Source organism: Carlito syrichta, unplaced genomic scaffold, assembly GCF_000164805.1.
Source record: "Carlito syrichta isolate Samal-C Ts95f unplaced genomic scaffold, Tarsius_syrichta-2.0.1 Scaffold304601, whole genome shotgun sequence".
NCBI lineage: Eukaryota > Metazoa > Chordata > Mammalia > Primates > Tarsiidae > Carlito > Carlito syrichta.
In genome coordinates, this window is record NW_007248697.1 from 1,352,134 (window position 1) to 1,366,337 (window position 14,204).

Sequence of the window (14,204 nt, forward strand, 5' to 3'; positions counted from 1 at the left end):
CCACTCACCTCAGCCTCTCAAAGGCACGGGATTACAGGCTGAGCCACCGAGCCTGGCTAATAACAAATCCCAACAACTTGCCTTCCTTTCCTGTTATAACTGTTTCAGTGAGTGGCACTTTTGTTGTGCAGGTTAAGATCTGGTAGCTTTCTGAGAACCTACTAGAATGAGGACAGACACAAATGCCAACAGAAGAAGGCTATAACTTTATTAAAGCCTAACACTCGGTAAATAAGGTGCTGAAGTCTCTTCAGGTAGGTAGTTTCTGTAACCTGTGTCCTAGTTGGTCTTATGTTGTCTAGAAACTATACTATACGTTAGACCAACTAGGACACAGGTTACAGAAACTACCTACCTGAAGAGACTTCAGCACCTTATTTACCGAGTGTTAGGCTTTAATAAAGTTATAGCCTTCTTCTGTTGGCATTTGTGTCTGTCCTCATTCTAGTAGGCTCTCAGATCTTAACCTGCACAACAAAAGTGCCACTCACTGAAACAGTTATAACAGGAAAGGAAGGCAAGTTGATGGGATTTAAAGTGTTGCAGGCCATCTGAATCACTGACTATTTGGTGAGAGTATGTAGAGAAACGCCATTCTCCACACCGCAGGGACAGTGAAGCCATGTTAATGAAACAGTTTTGAAAACACAAAGGCTACTCATAAAGATTTTTTTTTAAACTTCAGATTTCTTGGGGAAACTAATTCGGAAAAAGGAATCTTCCATTAATAAATTTCAAATATTTTACTTGTAGGTTTTATTTCCCAGCAGTATGCTTTTAAAGAAGCTAGTATATTTTGATGCGTTCTATCCCATTATCTATTCACAGGTGCCACAAATGTTTTGAGATATAAACAAAAACAAAAGATGGCCAAGAAATGACACTCCTCTCAAACCTGGAGATTAACAAATAATATAAACTTTTACTTTGAAACATGTTTCTCAGCTTTTCAAATGCCTAGTTTATTTTCCATGTCCATTAAACAAACAAAAATAGAGGAGCTGTATTAACACAATGCTAGGGAAAAAAATAAGCGGCAGATTATGATTCAGAGAATTCTCAGGATCAGACAAGAACGTAAGAGTAAATCACTTAGAGAATTAGCTGTGTTCCAGGCTTCATTAGTTCTAATTATCCCCAAATATGCTCAGCAGAATGCACTTGGGTCAGCTGGGACTGACACACAATAGAGTAGGCAACTTATAAACTCCTCAAAGCACAGGAAGAGTTCATAAAACAACTGACTGTGCATTTAGATTCATGTGATAACACTTCTTATTGCATGAGCCACCAGATGAAACAGATGGGGCAGCTCTTCACTCGGGAATGTGTCTTTTGTAAACGCACTGGACTTCTTTATTCTCCATTCAAGATACAAACTGCAAGAAACCCAAATTTGAGGCAGGCTGCCTCTGTGTTTTATTGCCTAGATGTCACAGCAGTAGTAAATAAATAGTAATGAAATATCCTGATTTAGGGGAAGTTATGTATGCCTGTATGTAAAGAAACTTGAGGACTTAAACAACAAAAAAGTTAATACACATGTCCTTTCTTCCCACTACTTAGAGTGATATAAAGAAATGCATTTTGTATTTTATCGATAACTTACTTAACATTGGCTACTTTTTACTACTTAACTGACATATGTGTTTTTCCAATACTTAACAAGGGTCTCCTTTTCTTTGCCCTACATTAACCAGTTTGCCCAGGATACTGGGATACTCAGTTCTAGGTACTACACTTGGAGAAAACAAGACGAAGAAAGTTGTCTCCTGACTGGGGAGATGACTTTAGCATCATGAAAAAGTTTTCACATTGACTTCAATTTATTAAATATATATCCCTTTTAAAGAGCATTTACCTGTGCTCATGCCATATTATTTAGAAACTATTATAATAGTTGCCAAAATGTTAAAATATTAATGATCACCATGTTCATGTTCTCACAGTAGCGTGCAGGTCCTAGGAACACATCTATTTGTGTTTAAAGTTTATTAAGTTTGCTGTTCACTGATTATGCATGTGGGAAACCTGTAGATTCCATTTGTAGACACAACATTTATTGACAAAGCAAAGTGGATAAATGCCAAAATATAAAGTATATATGCTATCCCAAATGGGGCTTATTAGTCACACATTTTGATAAAGCCATGAAAAACTAGCATTTGGCTTTTAGGTATTTGTCAGAAAACTATTGAAAGGCTTTGGAGTATTTAGTAAATTTAATCTATCCTGAGATCTTGTAAGCGGATTAGTCTCCTTCCATACCTAAGCTGAGAAAGAAAATTCAATTTGTTTAAGTTAAATTTTGTTTTGCTACAGATATTCTATATGTAACCGACAACAAATTTTTATTTATTCATTTTTTTAAAATAGAGAAATGGTCTTGCTATGTCACCCAGGCTGGAGTGTAGTGGCATGATCATAGCTCACCACAGCCTTGAATTCCCGGACTCAAGCAATCCTTCTGCCTCAGCCTACTGGATACCGGGGATTACAGACACATGCCACCATGCATGGCGAATTTTTAAAAAATGTATTTTTGCGGGGGGGGGGGGGTCTCACTATGTTGTTTAGGCTAGTCTCGAACTTCCAGTGTCGTCAAGCAATTCTCCTGCCTTGGTCTCTCGAAGCATTGTGATCCACCACACCCAGCCAAATTTTTAGAAATAAGTTAAGACTATTGATTCTTATTCAAAATAATAATATATAATTTATTATAAATAAAATCATGAAAAAAACCCTAAAAATTTAACGACATATAATAAGTAGAATAAATACTAAAGTCATGTAGTTAGGGCTTCAGTAACATGTTTAGAAAAATAAGATATTTGTTGACACACAGCATTTGTCAATAGGGTTATGGAGGTACCCAAAAAGCTAACATGGTTGTGCTTCACTGCTAAAAGAAGCCTCTCTGCATTCACCAGTCCATCCTGAGGAACAGACTTGAAGAAGATCACGTACCAGAAGTGGGCCATGAACAGTGACGTGACTTAAAATAGGCTATAGGTGTAATGGCTGAGAGGCCAGAATATATTCAATTTAATATCTCAAATGTTGAATTTAAAGGGCATATTTCTGTTAAAGGGATTCGACTATGCAGAAAGAAAAATAGGGACCAAAAGGTGAAAATTTCAAGGGGGAAATATTTTGGTTCAACATTAGGAAGAGCTTTCTCAGCCGGGCTCGGTGGCTCAGCCTGTAATCCCACACCTTGGGAGGCTGAGGTGAGTGGATTGCCTGAGCCCACGGGTTCGAGACCCGCCTGGGCAACTTGGCGAGACCTCATCTCTACAATAAAACAAAATGAGCCAGGCATGGTAGCGCGTGCCTGTAGTTCCAGCTACTTGGAAGGCTGAGGCAGAAGGATTGTCGGAGCCCAGCAGGTCGAGGTTGCGGTGGCCGGGAGTGGCCACTGCACTCCAGTCTGGGTGACAGAGTGAGACTCCAACTCAAAAAAAAAAAAAAAAAAAAAAAAAAGGAAGAGCTTTCTAACAATAAGAATTGCTTGTAAGTACAACTTGCTATTTGAGAAGGTAGTAAGTTTTTCATCAACGGAGGCAGAAGTAGAGGTTGTATGATCACTGCTGGTAATGGTGCTGAGAAGATTCAGGCAGTTATGAGGAAGCAGCAACTGTATTCTCTGAGTTCTTTCTTGACGTGACATAAGATGTCTGACTTATGGGCAGAATTAGTTTATTGCCCCTCATACTAATTGCATGATACATTTTACTAAAACGTTCATTGTAAGTTTAATTCTTATGTACAGTGAAATACAACTTATTAATTAGTACTGATTAGTAATTATAAGAAGTAGAATTCTGTAACTGAAATACACAGTCTTTATAACATAATCAGATGTAATGTTGTAAAGGATTCCTTGCAATTTACTAAGGAATAAAAACAACTGGCATTCACATAGCTTTCTTGGAAATCACTGCATTTAAATTCATAGAAGGAAATTTTCAATGTGTCTTGAACTGAAAGATATACAATATTGTGGATTGTATAGTTCACTGACATCACCAAGTAAAAGTACTCCATGAATAAATCCTTACAAAAGAAAAGTATATAGCTACTTCACCCAAGTTGTTGTTTCCCTTCATTTTTATAAAGGTATATACTATTAATTCTAACAGGTTTTTACAACAAAGTGGTTCTTTAGGTGAATTCGTCCAATTTGATATTCAGTAAATAGTATATATATTTCCCAGTTTCTCCTTATGTGATTGATCAATACATTATGCTTATAGAATTAAAATTCATAACATAAAAAGTATCTCAATATGTACTTAATTAAAAGCACCCTATGAAGAACTTGGTCTTTAAAATTCATCAACATATTCTTCATGTAAATGTAAGCAAACAGGTGTCTTTTCAGAATAACATTTATATCCTAGTAGTAGTTGCTACACAGTATATCTGGATACAGACAAGACATACATATGTTTCCCCACACTATAAATTCCAGATATTGTAGTGCTAAGAGCAGCCACAGTCAAACAGACTTGGATGTGCAATTACTTCTGTGACCCTTGGTAAGACACACAACCTTCTTAAACCTCAGTCTCTTTATTTGTAAATGGGAACTGAGATTTGTTGTGAAGATTAAAAGAGATTAAATACTCATTAAGTATTGGTCCCATTCCTTATTACTCATCTCTCCCAACTCATAGAATTATTGTAAATATCAAATGAATTACTGCATATAAGACCATTAAAAATTGCAATGTTAAAGCATTATCTCACTTAATAGGTAACTTCTGCCCCTGAATTGCATTATGGTTAATGGTGATCATTACTGCTTTGAATAATCTATGTAAGAATATGTATCATAATATAATCACAATTTTCTATAGAACAAATTATCAACTTAAAACAAAAGCTCAAGTTTAAAAAGTACTTAGAGAAAACAATCATTAGCAACAATTATTCTCTAAGTCATTTTGGAATAATCTGGATTCACTGAGCTTAAAAAATATATGTAACCATTTATGTGGAAAAGGATAGGCCTGTACAAGCAGTGGGAGAACAGAGGCTTTACCATTCAGGTAAAGAGAAGAAAACAACACATTTTCCCTCAAAATTTCAGCAGTCTATTTTTTGGCCTAAATAATCTGGAGATTTTTCTCAATTTTTCACTACCTGATTTACATGCGGGTTCAAATAGAGTGGTTGTGAAAACGTAGAGTTTCTTATTTAAGAATATTACAGCTTTTAAGAGGAAAGCATTGTAAATCATAATACTAGGAAATTTAAATAGTGTTTCTTGATATTGTTCTGATTTTTGGTTTTAAAGATACAGATATTGAAAGTATCACAGTTGATCATTTCATTCTGACATGAGTTTAAAAGGTTAAGTTACTATCTGAAGAAAGGTAATCTGGTTGCCTTTCACAGCAGCCTGCAAGCTCTGCAATCTGCATAGAGAGGGGCATTTGTCATCATTAGCTGAGCTGTGACAGCTGGCACCCAGGGTGTCCCAGAATCAAGAAGTGGTAGAGACACTTTTGGTCTAGGTTGCCATTAAGTATAGTAGGTTTCTTGAGGATTAAGTATATTTTATAAAAAGCTTTGTGATGTAACTAACAGCAGCGAACATATTTGAATTTTCCATAACATGGATAATACAATGATGGCACATAATTAGCAGGTTGCCTCTAGACAACAAGATGCCAGATTACAGTATGCATAAACAACTACTGCCTGCCACTTAGGGAGGGAGAATTGTTTTTAGCACCCTAACGGCTCCAGCTGAGTGTGTTTTTCAGAGCTGGGTGAGGGTGATCAATTAAGCACATTTAAGGAAATTGGCTAAAGGTGGAGAGGCTAGTTCTCAGGTGTATTTTACATTTGGTTGTAAACAATGCATAACTTGCCAGGAATGAGCTCAACCACACACATCTACTATAACATCCATCCTTTTGATAACATGAATATAAAATTAAAATCATTCACACAGATGCAATCCTTCAACTGGCTGAAGTGTATGTAGCTGGTTATAAGTATTGAAAAATACTCCTCGGCAAAAAAGTTAAAAATCAGAATCTTTTTACCAAATGAGTGCTACCAACTGCTGGTCTGAAATAGCTGTGATTAATATATATATAACTTTTTTTAACTTTATCATTTTATAAGTGTTTTTAAATCTTATTAATGCAAAACTATATAAATCAAAAGACAGGTTAAACTAAGAAATACGCTGATCAGACCTTTGAAAATTTAGAATGCTACCATTCCTCTAAAGTCATCAATGCTTGGAAACATAATCAATAACACTAGGTTTTATATTATTATGTAAACTAGTTTTCCACAAATAAAACTAATTTTTGTGTTAATGTAAAATCTATGCAAATACATGCAGTCATTTATCAGGAAAGCTGACAAGCATTCCATATTGGAGGGGGAAATGAAACTGCCTCAAGAATAGAGGCAATTAATTATTTCTGTATTTTTTCTTCTTCTGTCTTGAGGCACAAAAGTTATCCATCCAGTTAAAACAGCAAATGAAATAAAGAGATTTTTTTTTTTATTTAAACACATATGGCTTTTGCCTGCAATACTGATCACCACAAGGTCTACAGATGCCCGTGGCTAAATTGTACACTGGCAGATGCACACAGGGGAAAACTGTGCTAATGCAGCATGGAGAGCAAAACAAATGAAGAACTGAATTTGCTAGTTAAAGACAAAAACCAAAAAAAGAAAACCCCAAAACCTCACTTCTCCTCCCAGTGAGTTATACCTTTGCTTTGTTTTTGTTTTGCCACATATGGGTTAAGGTTGCAAAAAAATGTAACTTTGGTCTGCCACAAAAAAAGCAGAAAATGATTTTAATTAAGTGAAGGTGTGTAATATATATACTTACATAGTAATGTAGGTGACTAAATGATGTTTTTCCTTTTATGGACAAAGTGGCTAGCAATATTTAAAAGTCTCAGTTTCACAATTAAATGTTTATGACAGTCAAAACTGCCATAGTGTGTGTGACTGGATACATACTATTGGAATTTCCAGTTGTTATTTAAAAAATCCATGTAGGTGCAGTCTCTTCAGATATTACTGAAACTGTTAAGGACTATTATGGGATAGTCATGAAGATGTGATATTACTTTCTGATGGCAACAGGAATCCAATATTTAGTTGTTGTTTCCTTTTAACAGGCTAACATAAAAATGTGTAGAGGCCCATTCAACCTTTTACTATCTGAAACACCGAAATTGTGTGTGTGTATGTACACAGCCTGCATGCACGGGCTATTTTGCAAACCATAAAAAGAGTATATCTCCTAAAGATGGCTTAAGATTATTGAGAAAGCAATAACTTCTTTCTTAATAGGCCTGTAAGCATGCATAACATTACAATTTCTATTGTAATTGCCAAATAAAAATATAAAACAGAAAGCATTTAAATAATTTGTATATCTTAAGGGAAAAAATAGAAGACCAGTACTATTCCAAGTTGTAGTAAGGCAACATACTTGAAAGAGAATCATTATTAATAAAAATACTGTACTCCAATAATTTAATACTTCTTTGTTTGGAGTATCTGTGACCACCTAAATTTAAATGACAATGGACAGTTATTCAGCATTAAGATTAGAAGCATATGTTCCAAGAATGTGTCTGTACCAATTAATATTAGCTCTCACAAACTCCTGAGCGTCACCTCCAGCCCTTAAAAGGAGGACTCATTTACTGAAAATGTGAAGTAAAATATAAATACTGAAAGATCTTGAAATTTCTTTCTCCAGTGCCGTAATGCTAGTAACCTGCAAATATGCCTCAAATGTTGTTACCTTATATGAGGAAAGCCTTGTTCCTTATTACACATTTTGATGTGTAAACCACAAACTATGTTCATAAACCTAATACATATAAATATTCATGTTAGCATCACAAATATTAGCAGTTCCTCTGAAGAATGAATCTTTTACCAAGCATTAGCCACATATATTAAAATCAAGCAACTTTTACATAAAACAAAAATTATAAATATATTGCTTATATATCTGAAATATCATGTTATGCTTTGTCCCTGCTTCAGTGCTGCCTGATTAAAACTGGTCTTAAATCAAAAGCATGATAAAAATAGTAGATTCTAGGGGAAATAAATAATGGTATTTATAGTGTAAAGATCTTTTTGAACTAAAACTAGAACATGCAGACTCTTACAAATTAATTGTAAAATTTACAAATTAAAAAATAAAACAGGGATGCGAGGAAAGCTTTTTGTGGTAATGGAAATGTTCTACATCTGTGGTGGTTATATGACTGTATACATTTGTCAGAATTCATATAATGGCACATTCGTATGGAAAACTCACAAGATGGAGTAGTACTGTATGCAAATTATACATCAATAAACCTAACTTTGAAAAAAAAATTTTCACATAAAAATTAGACTGTACTTTTTATTCTGTTAGGCTCCCAATTTTTTATTTGGAACACTATATCTTATAAACTATGCTATTTACACTTCTAATTTGATCAAGGTATTTAGATAAGATGGTAAAGGATATGTAGATTTAAAAGTATTACATGCCCATTAGTACTCCTTTTGACTTGATATTTTTGACAAGCCATTATATGAAAAATTGTGCTATCAAGAAACAGTACATATTAGTATACTCAAATGTATATTATTAGAATAGTGAAAACAATCATATGTAACTGAAAATAAAAGTCTCAGATAATACGCTCTATTCTTAGATAATGTTTATAATCCATATTCTTATATGTAGAATTATAAGGGAAATTCATGTTTATAAACTACCTTCTTTTCCTATAAACTACTTATTGTATTGCATATAATATACATGATAAAAGATAGTTGTTTTAAATTTGATGTAGTCACCCTTTTAAATTATTACTTCAGTTGCTGATCATTACAAATTTTTCTAGTTTAGAGGAATTACTTTGTTCATTAAAAAAATAAGTTCCAAAACTGTAAGTTAGAAATTGGATAGGCTATTTTAGACATGAAATCACTGGAAGTTGATTATCTACACACAGTATTCTAGTCTCAAGGTCATGTTGAATATTTTCAGTGGCTTAATCACATACAGTACAAAACAGTAATGAGAGCAATGCAGTCCTGGGTGACCCACTACAGATGTACAGATTAATAGACACTAATGGAATCTGATTCCACTGCTTTCTCTAAGTGCAAGAAAAATATCGCATATTGAGAGTACTAAAAATGTAGTTGTATACACAAATGCATGTAAATCCAGGTTAGTTATGGGTTAAGAATTACCTAGTTTACATACATGAACAAAGAAAATAATCAAGTGAGCCCATTTAGCCTGTCTGAAGGTTTCTATATTGTCCAAATGGAAAATATAAGCTAAAATCTAACCAAAAGAATTTTAGTTTTATCAATAAAAAAGATAACAGCGACTTTCTGAAAGGGTCATGAGAAACTAGAATACTGGAATCAATGCTTCCTTCATAATTCTCAAAAAATGACTGACTGACCTCACTGTCCTTAAATGTTTGGAATAGATTAGCAGTCACAATTTACGCTGAACAACAAAAAATTACTTAGGTTGATAACCTCCCCACCATTTTTTTTTCAGTTTACAGATGCAACTTAACATACCCTACACTTCCTTGTACACATACAAATGAGGTGAAGAAACTGAGACAATTATGTAAATAATCCAGGTATTACATTTCTTTTTCTTTTTTTCCTTTACCAAAAGAAAGGTTTTGGCTGGAGTTATCCAGAACTACTTTAAATCTACAAAGCAAGCAGTGGTGGTAATTCTCACGAGGTATATTTCCAATTTCTTTCTATAATCTCAAGATTACTTTTCCTTTCAAAACACCCGTTAATACTAATATCAAGTTTACTAAGCAATACTATGGGAAAAAAGTACTCAGGACTATAAATGTGACTATAAGATCAAGTACTAGGGTGACTGCAAAAACAACTAAGGCAAAGGCCTTGATCATTCAAGTGAAGAATAAATAATTTTTAAAAATTAGCCGCAATTCTCAGGATGCCCTAGTTTAAGAAATAGAACAGCTTCTAAACTGTGCAAACGGTGACCTCTCCTCTGCTTGATTTTGTAATAAACCTGATATGAAGACACGAAATAATTATTTTAGGAAATCACTGAGACTTTTGAAGCTTTCAAGCTATTTTGTTTCATGTGCTCTTATACCAGAAGTCAAAACAGGAAGAAAGGTATAGATGCCATCAAATTAGATTACCAGAAAAACTCCCTCTACTTTACTTTATTTAATGTGACATATAAAGAAAGCCCTGCACAAATATCTGTCTTTAATTTCTCTAGTGTAAAAAAAGAAATATATTGTGTCTGGCAGAATGAAACAGTTGAAACAGCCTGGGTGCATTTTAAAAAAAGAGAGGAAAGAAATCAGATGCGCACAATGAGCCTTCAAAGCCACTCCAGCAGTAGGGATAAATAATGTAATAAACTCAACTTCATATTCTTTTTATCTCCCCAGTGTAATAAGCACATATTAAAAAAATAAAACTTTAAATTCATGAATACTTGTGAATAGATGAGCAGCCAGCAGATAATGAAAAAACACAAAACAGTAACTATGTGAGCACTTAACATGTGTGTGCACATATATCCTCTACCAGATACCTTTTTCCAGATGAAGGGTTACAGTTGCTGAAATTTATGAACATGCAAATCGAAGTTAAATGAGTTAAAAAAACAAACAAACATAGAAACCTTGCATTCTTACATTTCTCAACGTAATAGAGTTTTTCTTTAAACTTAATAAGGAGATTCTTTACGTAATGTTTGTGTACCCCATGTAAATAAGCACATCTACAGAAGTGTAAGCAAGTTTTTTAGGAAACAGTATTTCAGGAAAAGTTGTCTTACCATTATTATTTGGAATGTTTCAAAATATTAAGGATCACAATTTTAGTTATTTTATATTCATTCGTACGAACATTTATTATAAGGGTGTGCTGTGTCTTTAATTGGATTTTTTCCCCTCCCACCGGGTACATTTTAAATCAAAGCTGCCCCATAAACTAAGTAAATGAAATGCAAAAGTCAGTTAGACCTTAAAATTCTAAATATCACTCAATGTAAGCATCTCAAACTATCATTACATCATGAGATTCTTGGGGTGCTTTTTCCTTCAATTAGGCCAGTTTTCTTCAATTATCATTCTATTATTAGCTCCTGTCAAAGATGCCTGCATGGATACCACCGAAAACAATTAAGCATTTATACTCAACTCACTGGACACACAAAAGGTTTTATTCTAGTACTAGCTACTAAGATATTTAAAGTAAAAAAGTAAGACTAGTATCACTAGAGTTCTCTTATAAACTCTTCATATAAAAATAAATGTCAAATCATCTCTCTGTATCGCATAATCATTTGAAATAACGAGTTCAATGGGTCAAATAATATCTCAAATATGTTACTACAAAGTAGTTAAATAAGTTGCTCACAAAACAAACCCACCTCCAAATGACCTAGATTAAAATCGACTGACAAAATATAGTATGCTTTGTCACTCCCCTCCGTAGGGTCACTGCTATGAAAAAAAGCCAAGGGGTGGAAATCACTCAGAATAGTAGAACGTGCTCCTCAACGGTGAGGGGTGTCTGAGACCACCGAAGGGACCCAGCTGGAGAAGGCAATTCATTTCACATGTGCAGGGTAATAGACCAGCGCCGCGTTGCAGCATCGAGCAGCGCGGGCACCAGAGGATTCCAGGGCGGCGGTTCTTTGCCCACCGCGGACCCGCCAAGGGGGACTCCGCTGTTATGTAAATCACTTTCAGCTGGCGCGTGACCCGGCTTGGGAGACAGCTCGGAGAGTGCACAGTCCCAGCGTCCCAAAACCCCGCGACTTCGCTTCCCCGGAACCCTCGAGGGCCCACGAGCCTCTGAGTCCGTTCTCCCAAGCGTTTTTCTCTCGCGAAGTGCAGATCGCCAGCTTTTGAAAGGCCCTGGAGGCACCAGGGAGGCTGCACGGAGCGCTGGGGAGCTCAGCTTCCCTTTCGGCCGATGAAGCCGCACAGCGAGCCCCTAAGACGCGCCACCTGCGCGCCTGGCTCCTGCCCTCGCAGCCCGCGCCCTGCCCCGGGACCCCTGCGCGGCCGCGCCACGGTCCCCGAAGCGCCCCGGGGCCTCGGCGTCCCCGGCCGCCCCGTGCCTGACGGCCGGCGGTGTCTGCAGGCTGGAGGCCAGGACTCGGCCCGGGGGCCCGGCTGGGGCCACGTGGCGCGTGGCCCGGGATGGGCGCGGGTCAGCCGGGGCACCACGTGAAGTTTTCCAGCCACCCGCGCGCCGAGATCAAGCCCACGGGGCCGCCAGCCGCGAGGGGACAGGCGGCGCGGGGCGGGATGGCGCGCAGAGCGGGGCACCGGGAACCGCGCCCCCAGGGACCAGTGCGCAGCGTGGCCTTTTCGGGCACAGGTCCCCCGGCTCCCTCCTCTTCCAGCTGCCAAAAGGTAGCAGTGCGTTCACCCGCGACGCTGGCAAGGCGGGGAGGGGCCTTTGGGTGTTCCCAGTCCCTGCTCCTATGGGAATGGAAGGTTCTGGGGAACAGAAGAGATCAGCGCCCAGCGCCCCAAATGTAATGTGCTATTTTACGCTAATTGGAATCTATCACTCTTGGATAATGAGAAAGTAAATAGAAGGTGGCTTTGTGATGCTGTAGCTGTGCAAATAATACTAGTAATAATAATAATAATAATAATGATAATGATAATAATAATAATAATAATCGTCCTCAAAAGCTTGAGTAAAAAGTGGGAGCTCTGAACATGTTAAAAGTGTTAAAAGTGGCTCTGGAACAAAGTGCTCACAAGCTTGTTACCCGGAGTTATAGGATTTCCCTTGAATTTTTCTTAGTTTGAGAGAGATGTCATCTAAATTAAAGGTCAACAATTAAAAATCCGCCTAGGTTTAAAACCCATGACATAATCCCTAAGTAGTATTTCTTTAGTTTCTTGTACTTTGAGGACACAACTGGTACCACCAGGAAAAAAAAAAAAAAAAAAGTTCTACACATGCCCATTTCCCCCTCTTGTTTCGAGGTTCCAAAATTTAGAAATAAAATGATTTCTTTCATTTTTTCCCAAAATGATGTTTACATCCAAAAAATAAACCGAATGCCTGCCAAAAAAATAATTATCTTTGAAAATATTAACCATTTTCCTCTTCATCAAATCGACATGAACTAGCATAAAATCAGAAGTCTATTGTCAGGTCACCACTTAAGACACTTAGGACAGGAGTTGTATATCTGTAAGCAATCCAGAAACCTCAAACCTTCAAATTTTCAGGACAGAATAGGTCTGGTCTCTATGATCTCACTCAAATTTTTTTGTATTAAAACACAGCTCACTATGGAGTCAAACGAAAATAATCTCTCCATTCCAGAGACGATTTATTTTTCAGATATTTCTACAAGTGCACGCAGAGTTTGGTGTCCTGCTTGTCGTGCTGGGCAAGTCTACCACAGTGCAAAGAGGACTGAGAGGAAGGCAGGGAGGGACGTGGCAAACACTTTTTAAACCTCTTAACTTCAACTGGGGTGGACAACATCGAACACATTCAGCAATACTTTTCAGACTGCTTTCAACGGGTGCAAAGGAGGAAAAAAAGAAAAGAAAGAAACAGCGCACACTACCTGCATAAAGCTTAAAATAATCACTCTAACGTACAGGAACATGCGGAATGAGCGAATTATACAGGTATCACTCCATCTTCGGGACGCCAATAGCGCAAGAAGGAGCGAACTTTCAACCTGCAGTTAAACAGACCCCCAGGATGAACGGACACTCATTACCTTCCTCTCAATGCAACTTAGTGATTCGGTTTTAGGAAGCCCCATCTAGTTCGCTAATGGACGGATGGCCACCCATACACCTGTGTCTGCGTTTCAGCGGTAAAAAGACAAGCAGGGGGCCAGCGCAGCAGAGTGGCTTGGCCAGGTCTTCCGAGGCAACGTGTTCGAGGAGTCCCGCGGTCTGCAGGCTGTCGCGCTGGCCTGGGCGGTCCCGCGCCGGAGCAGCCTCCTACCTTCAGTGTGCGCGCCCGGGTCCACGAGGGGGATTAATTAGCCGGGCTGGAGCTGGAGGAGGCTGTCGTGACGAGCCCGGTGGCGATTGGCCGCCCGCCTGCCTGGCCCTGCCTTTATAATTTCCACACGAGTGCGCCTGGGCGCTCAGACAAGCCCACCGCAG

General features: G+C 37.5%; 1 protein-coding gene across 2 annotated transcripts in view; it reads right to left on the reverse strand.

Annotated features, from left to right (window-relative positions):
• Window positions 1–14,204, reverse strand: part of NBEA (neurobeachin) — a 234,495-nt gene that overhangs the window by 176,911 nt on the left and 43,380 nt on the right. Inside the window, exon 1 of one of the 2 annotated variants that reach the window (XM_021713545.1) lies at window positions 14,041–14,128. The exons of the other annotated variant lie outside the window; for it this stretch is intronic. The gene's annotated coding sequence lies outside the window, so the exon portion shown is untranslated. Of the gene's footprint in view, window positions 1–14,040; window positions 14,129–14,204 lie in introns of those variants that run through there. 2 annotated transcript variants of the gene reach the window in all.